Here is a 16,244-nt window from a genome sequence, read left to right as displayed (position 1 = left end):
CACATGAGCCCCCAAATTTCACTAATTAGTTGCAATCAACCACAGCAAAGTTATGCAAATCTTCAGTAAACATCTATAGGATTCCAGTCAAAGGATGGATAAGAAAGTATATTTTTGAAAATAAGTTACCTATAGCTGAAAAGATATGTGTGCAGGAGAATTAAGTTCATCAGAACCTGAAGACCCATTTCTTGTGATTGCTGAAAAGTAGCATGCTATAAAGTTTATTGTCATTCTAGAAATAAATTTCATAGAATGTTGACTATTTTTGAAACTATAGAAATTTAATCAACATGAGAAATTAATTTTAATTGTTTCAGACAAAGCAATTACTATCTCAACTTACACGTCTAGTACGCTGATATGACAAAAAGCTGATAAATAGTTTTTGTTCAATGTATAGACAGTTACCAGTATTTCTGGTACTCCTTGTAGTATTGATGCTCCTGAACAATAATCATACAAAAGGCTGCATTTCACAGAATTCCATTTTAATAGAATAAAGTTCAAGCATCTCTCATTCCCAACTGTAGACATTTTAGTATAAAACCATATCATGCAAATGCATTCCTGAGAAAAAGATCTGTAGTAGATTAGTTAAAAAAATTAAGAAGTTTATGTTCGTGACATTTCAATCAAATCATATTAAGAAACGTATGTTTCAAGCACTAAATATATATAAAACTTTGCATAACTACTCTTATGACACACAAAGCTCTTGCTGATTTTTTAAGTTTACAGTATTTACTTACAGTGGGGTCTTGACTTGAGAACTTAATCCGTATTGGAAGGCGGTTCTCAAGTCAAAAAATCTGTAAGTCAAGTCTCCATTGACCTACAGTGCATTGAAAACCGATTAATCCCGTAACAGGCCGTTTTTGTTCCATTTTGGTTTTTTTCTGGTCTGTAAGTCAATTCTCAGGCTGCAAGTCAAACCTAAATTTTGCGGCCAGAGAAGTCTGTAACTCAAAAAGTCTGTAAGTCAAGCCGTCTGTAAGTCAAGGGTCCACTGTACTTCACTCAGACCTTCATAATAGAATGGTGCTGGATTTCTTCCATGTGAATGTTTTTATTGAATACATTATTTCTATATTGTTCTCCATATTTGAAAAATTACACATAGCATAGCTTCATTTATATGTCTACACCAGGAAAATAGTATTGAAAAAATTGCACTTCTCAAGGATAACATTGTATGAGGAGGAAATACTCAGTTGCCTTAACCCATGATCTCGTGCTGATGTCTTAGGCATGTCACACTGAAAGAGTTGCATGTCTGTAGAGATAACATTATAAAAGGAAGAATTTGCATGTGTGATTTGAACCACATAAAAGCATTTATTGAATGGCATTTAGTGACAGTGAACTCTAAAAGTAAAAAAATCCAGCCTTTTTTTATTTTCAAAATTCAAGTAAAAGACAGTCCACCTTCCACGCTAACTCATTCCTCTGCCAAACAGTTGTTATTGTCAGAAAGCTCATGGTCAGAATATTGTTTCTTGTAAACAGAAACAATTGGTTTGTGATTTACTCTCTAGAAGAGCAGAAAACAAGCTTCCTCCATCTTCCATGTGGCAGCTCTTTAGAAACTTGAAGATGGCTACAGGATCGCCTTTCATATCATATCGTCTCCCAATGTTGCATTTTCCAGGCTAAATATAACCAGCTCCCTCACTTCCTCCATGGGGCTTGGTTTCCAACCATTTTGGTAATCCTGTTCTGAACATGTTCTAGCTTTTCAATATCCTTCTTAAACTGTGGTGCACAGAGATGGATACAATACTCCAACTGAGGTCTGGCCAATGCAGAACAGATTTGTACTAATATTTTCTTTGAGATGGCCACTGTATCACTACTATTGTGGTCTAGAATTCAATTTGCCTATTCTGCTGCATCCTAGAGTTGACTCATTTCACCCATCACATATTTGGGCTGCCTAAATGTAGAATTTCACATTTATTGCTTCCAAAATTCACTTTGTTTTGGTCTAATTCTCTAACCTATTTAGGTCATTTTAAATCTTGATTTGATCCTTTGAAGAAGCAGCTATCCTTCCCAGGTTGATACTCTATGCAGATTCATTGACCATCTATATCTACATCCAAATCATTTGTAATCATGACGAATAACACCAGAGCTTTACAGAACTCTGAGGTATCCCACTGGTCACTTATGTCCAGGATGGTGAAGAAGCACTGCTACTAGCAATGTCTAGCTCAGATTTTACAAGCTTCTCTGCACCAGTATTGGAAGGGTCTTACTGAAATAAAGATGCACTACAGACTACATCCACTACAATATACAGCCTTGTCGTACTCCTTTCCCAATTTTGAACCGATCCCTTGTTCCATATCCAGTTCTAACTGTTGCTTCCTGTCCCACATATAGCTTTCTCAGGAGATAGATAAGGTGGTCAGGCATTCTCATTTCTTTAAGGACTTGCCATAGTTTGCTGTGGTCCACACAGTCAAATGCTTTTAGATAGTCAGTGACGCAGAAGTAGATGTTTTTCTGGAACTCTCTGGCTTTCTCCATAATACAGCGCATGTTGTTCCTTTTACCTCTTCACTCCCTACTATAGCATTCCAGTCCCCTCTAATGAGAAGAACATCTTTCTTTGGTGTCAGTTCTAGAAGGTGTTGTAAGTCTTCAAAGAATTGGTCAATTTCAGCCTCTTCAGCACTGGTGGTTGGTGCATAAACTTGGATTACTGTGATGTTGAAAGGTCTGCCTTGGATTCGTATTGAAATCATTCTATCATTCTTGAGATTGTATCCCAGTACAGCTTTTCCCACTCTTTTGTTGACTATGAGGGCTACTCCGTTTCTTCTATGGGATTCTTGCCTGCAATAGTAGATAATTGTCTGAACTGAATTCACCCATTCCCGTCCATTTTAGTTCACTGACGCCCAGGATGTCGATGTTTATTCTTGACATCTCCTGTTTGACCACATCCAACTTACCAAGGTTCATAGATCTTACGTACATTCCAGGTATTTTTCTTTGCAGCATCGGATTTTCCTTTCACTTCCAGGTGTGCCCACAGCTGAGCATCCTTTCGGTTTTGGCCCAGGCACTTCATTAGCTTTGGAGCTACTTATACTTGTCCTCTGCTCTTCCTCAGTAGCATGTTGGATGCCTTCCGACCTGAGGGGCTCATCTTCCACCGTCATATCTTTTAGCCTTTTGTTTCTGTTCTAGGAGTTTTCCTGGCTAAGATACCGGAGTGGCTTGCCAGTTCCTGCTCCAGGTGGATCACATTTAGTCAGAATTCTCCACTATGACCTGTCTGTCTTGGGTGTCCCTGCACGGCATAGCCCATAGCTTCTCTGAATTACTCAAGCCCCTTTGCCACAACAAGGTAGTAATCCGTGAAGGGGCAGCAATCCGTAAAGGGGACAGCAATCCATGAAGGGGCAAGTGCTCATAGACTTACTTAAATAGGCTGTTCAATTATCTGTTCTAGAATTTTTCCTAATTTTGATGTTAACTGGTAGATAGTTGTTTGGATTATGTTTTTTCCCATTTCTGAAGTTGGGACACTTCTCAATTTTCAGTTTTCTTGGACTTCATCTCTTCTCTAAGTATGTTCAAAGATTATTGATAAAAAAAAATCTAGATTACATTTGCAAAATAATTTAGTAACCTTGGATAAAGTTTGTCTGGCATTGCAAATTCATTTCATATAGTTAGGTGTTTCCATACCATCTTTTTCTGTCAGTTCACTCCCTGCATCATTTATGTTGTTTTCATCAAATTGAGAGAAGACAAGAGAAAGCAGTTGTTTGGCATCTCTGTCTTCCTTCTTCCACACACTAGCATTTCTTGCTTTTCTCCATGCAGTAGACCTATCACTTACTTTTCTTCCTTTCGCTTGGAACATGCTTTATGTAAATCTAGAAGGGTCTAGAAGGAATTCTGAAGCTTTATGTATTTCTATCCATAAACATATTGCGGATGGAAACACATAAAAACACTTTAAATCCCCTTTAGAATTCGGAAAAAAGTTGCTAGAAAATAAATTCTTAGTGAAAAGAAATGGAAAGGAGAAGAAAGTGTGGAGAAATTTCCACAGTAAATTCCCATGAAATTCTTGTGCTTACCTTATTATGCAGCAGATGATTATAAGAACATATGTCCATATCTCGTATTTCTTTATACAATCATCTCTGGGATAACACACAAACACCACACACATACAGAGTCCAGGGCAAGATGTCATAAAGTAATTCCTCTCATAGGACTTTTTCAGATTAGGAAGTATAGGAAACTAGAAGAGATACAGTGTAATGAAACACTTGATGGATAACAGAAAGAAGAATCAACACAGCACCATCAGGTATCATACTGTGTTATAATAAGCTAAATAATATAATGAAAAAAAATTCTAAAAGGCCCCGAGAGTGAGGCAAAAAAGGGGAGGGAAATAAAACTTCGAAAATTTAGAATGACAAATTATGGGATTCTAATGCACGTTTTTCCTGGAGCTGAGCATAAAACTACATTCCCTTATGTGCTCTACAAGGCTTAAAGGAGCTGCATTATAAGCAGGGATGTGAAAACCTTTGTTTTTGTTTAATATTGGGATGTTTCATATTTGTGTTTTTCATGCACCACACAACACACCAAAACTACTAGAATATGAGGTGTTTTTTCTGCTCACTGCTACCTGATGCCTTCGCTTCTCTTTTTTGAGTCTAGCTGGCAGCAGTAGGCAGAAAGGAATGAGGGTGGGAATTATCCAAATTGGGGATGGGGGGTTATAATAAACAATCCCAAGGAGACAGGCTAGCACAGGCAGGCAGGCAGCAGCAAAAATAATATGAAGAAATGCCAAATAGGTGGGAAATAGAAATGGAACACCCCCACAATCAAGGAAGAAGACAAAATAAAGAAAGGGTAAAAGATGAGGACATATGTTCAGTGTACTAAATCCTCTGGCCTGGGAAGCACAACAGAAAAAAGGCAAGGAAAAGCTAGCCAGACAGACACTAGCTGTCTTGCAACAGAAACATCTCACTCACCAAAGCAACCAACAACAGTACATCACCAAGAACAAGAGAAAAATACCTCAAGCAATGCTCAAACAACAACAGTCACCAGCACTCACCACAGCCCAGTGGCACACTGGCACAGTTGTAAAGCTCATCACATGGCCTACCCTAAAACCATAAAAGCAAACAAATAGATTTCCCCCAAACCCCAACAAAATATATAACTTTATGAAATAAATACACAATAAATTAATCAAATGGTATTTTTAAAATATCAGTCTAAGAGGAAATGCCCTCCCAACACAGGGGGGAAATGGCAAATCAGTGTGGAGTGATTTCTCTTTCCCACCTCTTGATACCTTTTCTTCTCTTCTTAGGGTCCAAACAGCAACAGCATTAGGCAACAAACATAAGCCAAAGGAGGCCATTGCTAAAGGGGGGATTCCCTCAGGGAGGAAAAATTTAAAAATTAAAATAAAAAGACATCCCAGGGAAGTCCACTGACACAGACTGCCTGGCAGTAGTAACAGAAATAATCCAAAGAAATATGAAAAGATTCCCCCAAAAAATCAAGAAAAGGGAGGCAAAAAAAGGATGGATCCAGGATGGAAGCACAGGAGGCAAAAAGACACACCCCTAGTGCATAGCTATACATTTCTGCATGTATATACATCTGACAAATGTGACAGGATGTATATGTAACAGAATATACGCAGAAAAGGACCATACAGTGGTGCCTCGCACAACGATGTTAATTGGTTCCAAAAAAACACCGTTCTGTGAAAACATCATTCTGTGAAACACCATTTCCCATAGGAATGCATTGAAAACCGGTTAATCTGTTCCAATTGGAACGGATTACTGTCCTTAAGTGAAAATCGGCATAGGAAACATCGTTGAGGGAAACGCGGTTCCCCAATTGAAATGCATTGAAGCCGACTCAATGCATTTGAATGGGTTTGCGAAGTCCCTTTTCGCTCCTGTAAAAGTGTCTTAAACTGTTTGAAACCTGTTTTAAATGCTTGCAATCGTTAGCCCACCTCCTGAAACCTATGCAAACTTAATTTGGTGTTGTTCTGAGTTTTCGTTAATTTTGGGTGAATTTTTTAATTCTCCATTGAAAGCTATTGGAAGGACCTCAATTTCAAATGGGTGATTGCCCAGAATCATTCTTGATCCTGTTTGAACAAGTATGCTGGGATTATAATGTGTGAGGAGAAGAAAAAATGGTTATTCTAAGAATGCAAATAAGTGGGGAACTATGTGAGATTTATTCTCAAATGCCACAAGATCAAGCAAGAGAATATGAAAACTGGTTTTCGTGAGATTTCGAATCAATGCTGAACACCTCAGAAGGAAATTGAGAGCACTGACAAAAAAAACCCCTGAGGAATCATATACTCGATTAGGAGCAAATCTAGTCAGATACTTGGAAAAATGGCTAGAACAAGCTAATGTTGAAACTTTAGAGGATATGAAAATTATTATTGGGGTAGAACAATTCTATTTGGTTCTGCCTGGAGAACTAAGATATTTAGTCAGGGATAAAAAGCCTAAAATAGTACAGCAAGCAAGTGAGATGACTGATTATATATCAGAAATCAAAAACCCAAAATTTTCTGAGGTAAAATTTGCTGGTAGAAGCTGGGAGGACAGAAAGAAAGAGCCCAGGGTTACCACAGAAACAAACAGGCAACTGGAAGCCATTTTAGAGACAAGCCCTCAGAGCAAAATAAACAGAGGCATAAAGGAATGAAAGGAAGGGAGACAAGCCCCCTTACTTTGAACAAAGAGCCCCAAAAACTTGCTACGGGTGTGGAGAAAAAAGATACTTCATTGCTCAATGTCAAATCTCAAAGAATAAAGAATTTAGTCAGCAAAAGGGAGGGGGAAGTTTGCCCAAGAAAGTGTATTGTATACAACAGCAGAGAGAAAATGCTGAGGCAGTTGAAAATGGTGTAATGACTGCTAGAGCAGAGAGCCAGGAAAAACAGCTGCCTTTAGCAAATGTTTTGGAATGTTATTTTATTGAAACAACCAGGAGCTGCTTCGTTGCTCTGGAGAAAATATTTATATAAATAATACTAAATATCTAGCTTTGAGAGACTCTTGCTCTCATTCTGATATTGTCCCTCAGGGAGATATCATGAAAAATGAGCAAATACCATAAAAGGAATTGGGACTGAATTAATTCATCTACTCATGGCTAAAGTACACATCAAATATCAAGGGTGGAATGGAATGTGGAAGGTAGCTATCACAAATCAAATTCCTGCCCCTTGTTTGATTGGGTTGGATTTATCTGAGCATGTTAAGAGTGTTTTGATAACTACTTGCTCCCAGATAGAAAAGAAAGAAACACCTGAGGAAAAATGTGAGCTCTCTGATGAAGAAATAGGAGAAAATGAAGCAAATGAACTAGCTGAGGTAGTGGATATAGGGATGAAAGTGGATATAAGTGGATGAAAACAGTTTCAGACAAGAAGAAAGACAGGATTATACTTTCCAACAATGATTTAGGTTGGCCAAAGAGGGATCAATAACCCCAGAGTATCCTGAAAGATTCTTTGTGGACAGAGACCTGTTATATAGGGAGGTCTTGGTAAATCCTAAGAGGGGAAAGCATCCAGAAACAACTGGTTGTCCCTTGTAAGTACAGGGAAAAGATTATAGAAAAGGGACATACAGACACCTTTGCTGCTTATTTGGGAATCACACACCCAAAGCAGAGGATAGTGCAAAATTTTTACTGGCCTGGGAAGCAAATAAGATCATATTGTCAAAGCTGTGACATATGTCAGAGGCAGGGTACTGGCAATGACAAAACTAAAGCTAAATTGTGTCCTTTACCAATTATATCAACCCCATTTCAATGCATAGGCCTGGACATTGTGGGACCATTACCGAAAGAAAGAAAGAAAGAAAGAAAGAAAGAAAGAAAGAAAGAAAGAAAGAAAGAAAGAAAGAAAGAAAGAAAGAAAGAAAGAAAGAAAGAAAGAAAGAAAGAAAGAAAGAAAGAACGAACGAACGAACGAACGAACGAACGAACGAACGAACGAACGAACATACTGCTTCCGGTAAAAACAAAAGTAAAACTAAATTAGGAAAATAACTATTTGATAGCAAATCTATTTGATATTTCTCCACAGTGTAGGAACATGCAAGTGAATGGTGCTGAGTGGCTGACAGACAGCATATGACATCTGTTGCTACTACGCAGACAGAAACCATGGGAAGAGAAAGTCAGAATCAATCAGTGTCAGTGAGTTTTGGGACCAACTTTGTGATTGTATTTCTTCTTCATTTTCAGCTTTTAAAACCATTTGGTTATTGTCAGGTAAAGTGACTTTACAATATTATCACAGTGAATTTCATAACAATACATTTTGTCTGAGCCTTAGAATGGACTGCTGGTTGAATCTGAATCACTGAAGCACTGATGCTGTTGCTGACAGTGTATCCCATTCAAAGGAAAATGAAGCTTTTTCCGGTCATCTTAAAAAGTGTTGCCATTATCGCAAGGAATATCTGTCAATGAGAACCTTCATGAGAAACTTTAAATAAATATTTGATGTACTTTAGGTTTTTAAATCTTGATTTAGGTCTTGGTGGTCCACAGCAACAAAAGATATTTAAAGGTGGTCCATGGTAAAGAAAAGGTTAGGAACAGCTGCTGTCCCCTTCAAAAGTTATGTGCCATGGGACCAAATTTAATTTGAACCTGTAACATGGAACACGTGTTTAATTTTTATCAATGTAAATTGCCATCTCTCTTTTCTGTGACTTATCCCATAAAAACAGACTAAGTCAGAACAATATCTAAGTAACCCAGCATTTGCTTGCTAATAGTTCTTAACCTCTCCTTTCTCCTCTTTAAAACAAAATGTTAAAAACAGAATGGTGGGGCTACTTCTGCTTTTGTGACTGGTGTGACTATAATAAACTATGTGGGAAATGCTCTGAGACAAATTAGGAGAAGAAACAATCTTACAGAGCATCCAAGTGTGTGTGTGTGTGTGTGTGTGTGTGTGTGTGTGTGTGTGTGTGTGTGTGAGAGAGAGAGAGAGAGAGAGAGAGAGAGAGAGAGAGAGAGAGAGAGAGAGAGAGAGAGAGAGAGCCTTTGGAACACATAGTATAGCCATAGGGGAATATATGCCTTTTTAAATACAGTGGGGTCTCTACTTAAGAACTTAATCCGTATTGGAAGGTGGTTCTCAAGTTGAAAAGTTCTTATGTTGAATCTGCATTTCCCATAGGAATGCATTGAAAACCATTTAATCCGTATCTGCTCTTTTCCATCCATAGAAACTACAGTGGAACCTCTACTTCAGAACTTAATCCGTTTTGGAATGGTGTTCTTAAGTTGAAATGTTCTTAAGTTGAAGCAAAATTTCCCATAGGAATGGACTGAAAACCAATTAATCCGTTCTGGCTGTTTTTTTGTTATGTAGAGGTGCGTTCGTACATTGAAGCATTAGTTCCATAGGAACTAATGCAAAGCTGGTTAATACGTACTCTACCACTAGGGGGAGAACTTTTTTTTAACCTAAGATGACCTAAGGTTAAAAAAAGAGCAGGAAAGGTTTTTTTTCCTCTTCTTATCTTGGATTTCTGTTCTCAAGTAGAAGCAAAATTTAGCAAATGGAGCTGTTCTTAAGTTGGATTGTTCTTAAGTAGGGACGTTCTTAAGTAGAGACCCCACTGTAAAAGCACAGAAACGAGGCCAGTGAATAGTAACAATGTTTACAAATCTGTCTTCTAGTTTCATATTGCTCTCTAAATATTTCAGTTTGGATGTCTTTTTTTAAATTTTTTTTTTAAGTTAGGGCTGCAGCTGTTTTTATTCCTCTTTGTATTTGAGAAGACCCCGTGTTTTTTTTTTAACTTTTCTAAGCACACTTTCAAACAGTGACGTGCAGCCATTTCTCTACCCTCATGCTACGAAAACTCCTGTATGTAGGCAAAAATGCCACAACACATCCATTAAGTACCAGAGGACTCTTTGAACTCGTAATTCTGTTTACACAGATTTCAAAATCCCAAATCGCTATAAATGAGATTTGTTCTCTGGTTAAGTATACATTGGGAACTCTTTCCTCAGTTGTGGATTCTGGGAAAGCTTCGCTTCCTGAATTCCTGTCACGCAGCCACAACACAGCTTACGCCCGATCCAGGCGGTGGAGCTGCCGACCAAGTCACCTCACGGCCAAAGTTCAAGGTGAGCGGCTCCTCCTTACGGGTTTCGGGGAGTGTCGTGTGGCGACGACGTGGGTGTCTATTCATAGCCGCGCGTCCTGTCAGGCCGGCGCGGCGGGCGGGTTGTGCGCGCCCGCGGAGGTCTGCCAACTCCCAATACCACTTTCCGACGAGCATTACTTGGCAGGTGGCGCTCCTGCCTTCTTTCCACCCAGGCCGGGCAAAGCGTCGCCCGTCCATTCTTGGAGAGCCCGTTCACGTTAAAGGCAACGGCGGGAGAAGGGTTCCCGTCAGCAGCGGCCAAGGCGAAGGGGCGCTCGTTTTGCGCCTGCAGCAACGCGACCGCCTTGTGGTCTGGCTCGTCAAGGGCGTGTGTGTGTTGGTGTACGTGTCACTACGAGGAGCCCCTCGCCCTCCCCATGGCTTGAACCGTCGGTCTCTCCTCAGCCGCCCCCCCTCCCCCGCTGCTCAATTTTTCCTTTCCCTTTTTGCTCATCCAATAGCAACCAGCCATGGAAGGAGGTGTGTACGGGCGTGTGCGTCGCTCCGTCTCTGTCTATATATGTGTGCGCGCGTGTGTCCGTCCATATGCACGCACACACAGAGGGACACACACACAAACTTTTGCACGCAAACGACCTCATTTCCGGTACCTGTCATTGAGCGACCGCCCTAGAGCGGGTTGCGTGAGGGGGACAAGGCTAAGTTACGTCTCTCTCCCTCCTGTCGTCGTCGTCCTCCTCCTCCTCCTCCTCGGTCTCCCGCGCTTGGCTGCTGGTTAAGTTCACCGCGGCGGGGCAGCCCCCGGGGGGGGGGGACTCGAGCCCGCTCAGCCCTGCCAGGCGAGGAGGAGCAAGAAAGGCGCTCTGGCTCAGGCGGCAACGGCGACAGTCACGACGGAGCCCCGTGGCGCAGGCGGATGGATTCTTCCTTGACTGGCTGGGACTTTCCGTCTGGAGGCGACCGGGGACCTGCTTCGCTCTGAAAGGAGCCCAGGATATTGGCGGCGGCCCGGCGGCCGAGGGATCTTCGTACGGCGAAGAAGTCGGGAGGCGCCCGCGTCCTTTCGGTGGCCAAGGCAGGCGCCCCTGGGCAGCTCCTCGCTCCTCAAGACCAGGTGTGCCTGCTTTGAGCGAGTGGCCTGCTTCCTTTCCCCGGGTTCTCAGGTATAGGAAATACCAGGGGCGCAGGTAGGCAACAGGGGGCGAAGGAGTCGTTAAGAGGGCTTGTGGAGTCAGTCGTAAAGAAAGTTGGGCGAGGCAGAAGGAGTGCTATGCTTTTCTTCTCCTGAAGCAACTTGTGCGTCGTTTAAAGATGAAATTCAGCAAGTGATGTTCTGCTCCTCTTCCTCTGATTCATCGGGACAAGGAAGAATGAAACGTTCTGTTAAATGACTGAATCTCTCTCTCTCTCTCTCTCTCTCTCTCTCTCTCTGTGTGTGTTACCTGTTTTCCATGGCAGAGCTGCTTCACCTTAAACTCCTTGCATTCTGGAAGAAATTCAACAGGTGTTGCAAACAAGGACAAAATATTATCTCCCAAGTTTGGGGGAAGCTACATCTGTTGAATTGCTACCTCTTAAGGGCTGCAGAGCTAAGTTTCTATACATGGAGAGCCAGTGTCCTGTAGTAGATAAAGGATTCAAATCCTTGCTCAGCCATGGAAAGTCATGGGGGTGTGTATTGCTGGAACCACTCCTTGAGCTGAACAACAACAGTGGGGCTGGAGAAAGCAGTGACAGAAGCAGTGGTAAACCTGGTATTTGCTTTTTGTTTGGAGAAACATTTGTGCACTTACAGTATTTCTTCCACCCAGGTGAAATGAAACCTAAGTGTATGTAAGCTACTGTAGGCTTTGATTTTGATTCTCTTGCTGCCCTTTCTTTCCTGTTGTTCCTCCCCATATCTAAAATCAGATTATCCAGAGAACATTCTACTAGTTAGTTTTTGTATACAGTATTGTGCTTTTTTAAATACCCAGTTTATTCAGAGATCAATTAATTATGTACCTCATCAACAGCAGCCGTAAAACAGTTGACTCCCCTTCATTTTCACCCCTCACACCATATGACTCATGTGGTAGTTACAATATTGGCTTTGACTGTGGAGGTCAGAGTTCCAATTGTCCCTCAGGTGTTGCAACTCAGTGGGTGACCTTTGGCCAGTCATTTCCTCACATCTTCATCTATCTGCCTTTCATGGTTGTTGTGAGAACTGCTGAATAGCTCAATGATCCTGTGGAGCCAGGAGTTGGGAATTTTGATGGACTTAATGATCCATAGGGTCCCATCCAGCTCTGTAGTTGTAAGATGATAATGGATGATAAAATGTTGTTATCCACATCTATATATGGTGCACTGAACTCACTGGAGAAAAATTGGGGAATGAATATGATAGGCCACCAAAGTATGTAGAATATGTTTTAACTGGACCAGTTTTAGGATTATGTAAATGTCTGAGTATCACAACATGAAGGTGAAGTGGGGAATTCTAATCAGTGTTATGACACATGAATCAGAAGTTTATGTGGTGATAGGTGTTACGAACAAACTACATATTATCACACCTTGGACTGTGTGTTTGGAGGTTTCCTTGCATTTTCTAGTTGAACATCTGGTACATTACATGTGGCAAACTAAAAATTGCCAGTAAATTCTTCAAGAAAGACCTTTTAATAGCGACAAAAGGCCAGTCCTGCCAATACACAAGAATTCAGAGGAAAAGAGAAATGGTCTTGTAAGATGAGGAAATATAGTATTTCTGCCTCTGTGTGTTCAAAAATCCATACAGCAATTTCTTTCTTTTCAATATACAAGTAGCAGTATTTCCTTGGTTATATATGTGGATCATGTGTGTACTGGAAAAAAATGACTGTGTTTTATGAATTACTAAATGAGGGTGATTCTGCTTAAGGGGTTCTTTATGGGTAGCAAAGTTGTTGTTCTGGTGTGAACAGTTTATACATTTCCGAACATGAGGTTTTGGTGCTGCCAAAAGTAGGATTTCTTTGTTGGAGCTAAAAGGAAAAAAAATCATCATCATCTTAGAACTGCAGAGCTGGGGAATCAAACTCCCAACCTAAGCATTGATCGCCATTAGTTTTCTTTTCTAACCTACATAACTACCTTATTCTTTTGCCTACAGCCGCCCAGAGTGGTAGAATATACCAGATGGGCGGGATATAAATTGAATAAATAAATAAATAAATATATCCCATCTTCCCATCCCCAGGCATTCTTGGGATGCATACTGTAGTTCCATAAGCATTCAGAGGCACTGTAACTTTGCAAAGCTGTTTATTTTGTCTTCATGGCAATAGTTGAACAAAAGATACTTGATTTTCCTAAAAATTTCTGGGTGTCTTGGGGAGCAACTGGATTAATATTTGTCCCAAAGCTTCTGCCATGCTTCTTGCTGTTGCTTTCAGTATTTATTCGATCAACTACACCACAATAGCACCAGTTACAAGTAAATCCAGTCTTTTGGAATGGGCATATGGTGTATTTTGTTTGACTGGAAGGGCTTGTGTCTGTGTGTGTTTGTAAAATTTCCAGTCACATTGTTTTGTCTTACTTTTGGCTTGGGTGAGTGCCTGTTTGGTCCTTTGTGGCATTTGCTGGGCATGACCAGATGACATCACTGATGATGCACAGAGTGGGACGTAGTATGAGAGTGAACATTGCTGCTTCTGCCTGCACTGGTCAGGACCATAAATGCAATGTAATTTGTGAAGTGTAATTTAAAAACATATTTTCTCCTAGTTTAGGGCTAAGTGTAGCACTATAGCTCCATATTCATACAGCACTAATTAAAATGTTTACCATGTATTGTCAGTTCAATACTATTTTGCTTGCTAAACATGAAAATAGAAGGGATTTGAATGCTGGTGAAAGAAGTTGATAAGAGGGTGGTGACAACAGCAGAGAACGGGGGAGGGGAGGGGACCATGTGATATGTGAAGCCTTAAAATATACCTTCATAGAGTAAACATTTCTGTGAATGGTGACAGCAATTGAAATGCCCAAGGGGTGGTATAGAAAATTTCTAATCAACACAGGACAAACTTCTTTGTGGTTATGCCTTTAGTTATTTCTTTAGTGTGCAGATGTATATGGAACTGCATGTTTGTGCACCAATTGGAAGATCTGGCAATAACTTCTTGGGGAGGAGTTAGGAACTATAATGGCAAAAAGTGCTGATTTTTCAGCTCATACTTGCATTTAATACTGTTTTGATAGGTGTCGCAGCATATTATGCACATACATTGATACACTATAGTCAGAATGTCTAAACTAAACAGAACTGGTTAATTATACGTTTTTGCCAGTAAGCATAGGTAAATAAGATCAAGCTAATGGATAACACAATTTTATTTATTTATTTATTTATTTATTTATTTATTTATTTATTTATTTATTTATTTAACTTATATGCCGCCCACCCTACCCAAAAGTCTCTGGGTAGCTTTCAATTAAAATTCAATTAAAATACAATAAAAGATAAAATGATTAAAATACAATTAAAATTGCCCTCAGGACCCACAGTTGATGTTATTTCAATTAAAAGCCTTCTGAAACAGGAAGGGTTTGACCTGGCGCCGAAATGTCATCAGCGTCGACGCCAGACGAATTTCAGTCGGGAGGGCATTCCATAGTCTGGGGGCAGCTACCAAAAAGGCCCTTTGTCTACAGGCCATCCCTCTTACCTCCTTGAGGGACGGCTCTTTCAAAAGGGCCCCCTGGCTAGATCTTAACTGCCGGGTAGGTTCATATGGAAGGAGGCGGTCCTTCAGGTATCCAGGGCCCAAGCCGTTTAGAGCTTTATATGTCAAAACAAGCACTTTGAATTGGGCCCGGGCAGCAACTGGTAACCAATGTAAATTAAACAGAATCGGCTTGATGTGTTCTCTAGTGGCCCCACCACTCACAAGCTGCGCAGCTCGATTCTGGACCAGTTGCAGTCGCTGGACCGTCTTCAAAGGCAGCCCCACATAGAGCGCATTGCAATAATCTATACGAGATGTTACCAGTGCGTGTGTAACTCTCATGAGACTCCGCTCATCCAGGTAGGGCCGTAGCTGGTACAATTTCCACAGCTGAAGGAAGGCGGCCCTGGCCACCGAGTCCACCTGGGCTTCCAGAGTTAGACTGGGGTCCAGGAGCACCCCCAGGCTGCGGACCCTGTCCCCTAGGGGGAGTGTAACCCCATTCAGGGCAGGGAAATGGCCCTCCAACCTGTCCGGAGAAGCACCCACTAACAGCACTTCTGTCTTGTCTGGATTGAGTTTCAATTTATTAACCCTCATCCAGTCCATTATCAGGTCCAGACACGATTAGTAGATTTTCTATACTCAGAAGTTTATTACTGTATTCACTTTCTGGTAGTAAAAAGTATTTTGTGAATATGAAACTGACCTTGGTCTCTTACTCTCTTGTTGTCCCATGATGCAATTACACAGCATATTCTTTCTCTCTCACTTCCCCACCCGGGTCCATTTCCTTATTGAGAAAGTGGCTAAGTTATGATGGGATATGGGAGGAGAATATTGTCAAATTACTAGTGGCCTGCATTGTTTCCTTTGCTGCAGTAATAAGATGGAATAGGGATATTAGAATTGAGGATTTGCAGGGACAGAGTAGTTTATGTTTGCTTGCTTACTTTGCTTGCAAACATTAACTATTTGTTAGCCTTTTACCTTTGCCTCTAAATAATTTTAGTTCCAACATTCTGAAATTAGAAGATTGTGGTGACAGAGCGGTGTTTTTGTTATACTTTTTTTGTTTCGGTCTTATTACTTCAAACTAAAAACAGATTTCAACAGTCTGCCAGCCATCTCTGGCCCTCAGGGAGCTCTTGCACTTGTCTAATTATTCCAAAGATGATGGGGGTGTTTTGGTGTCGTTCGGGACATACATTTTTGCTAGCAAATCTTTCCTGACCCAGCTTTCTTAACAAATCTTCAGCTATCTAAATAGAACATAAGAATGGGATTTTAGTTACACGAAGTGGCAACTTTTTCAACTTGTTTTAGCACGTAAGCAAAATTGACATTTGAA

This window comes from Pogona vitticeps, chromosome 5 (assembly GCF_051106095.1).
Source record: "Pogona vitticeps strain Pit_001003342236 chromosome 5, PviZW2.1, whole genome shotgun sequence".
NCBI classification, from domain to species: Eukaryota; Metazoa; Chordata; class Lepidosauria; order Squamata; family Agamidae; genus Pogona; species Pogona vitticeps.
Note: the sequence above shows the minus strand (reverse complement) of the source record.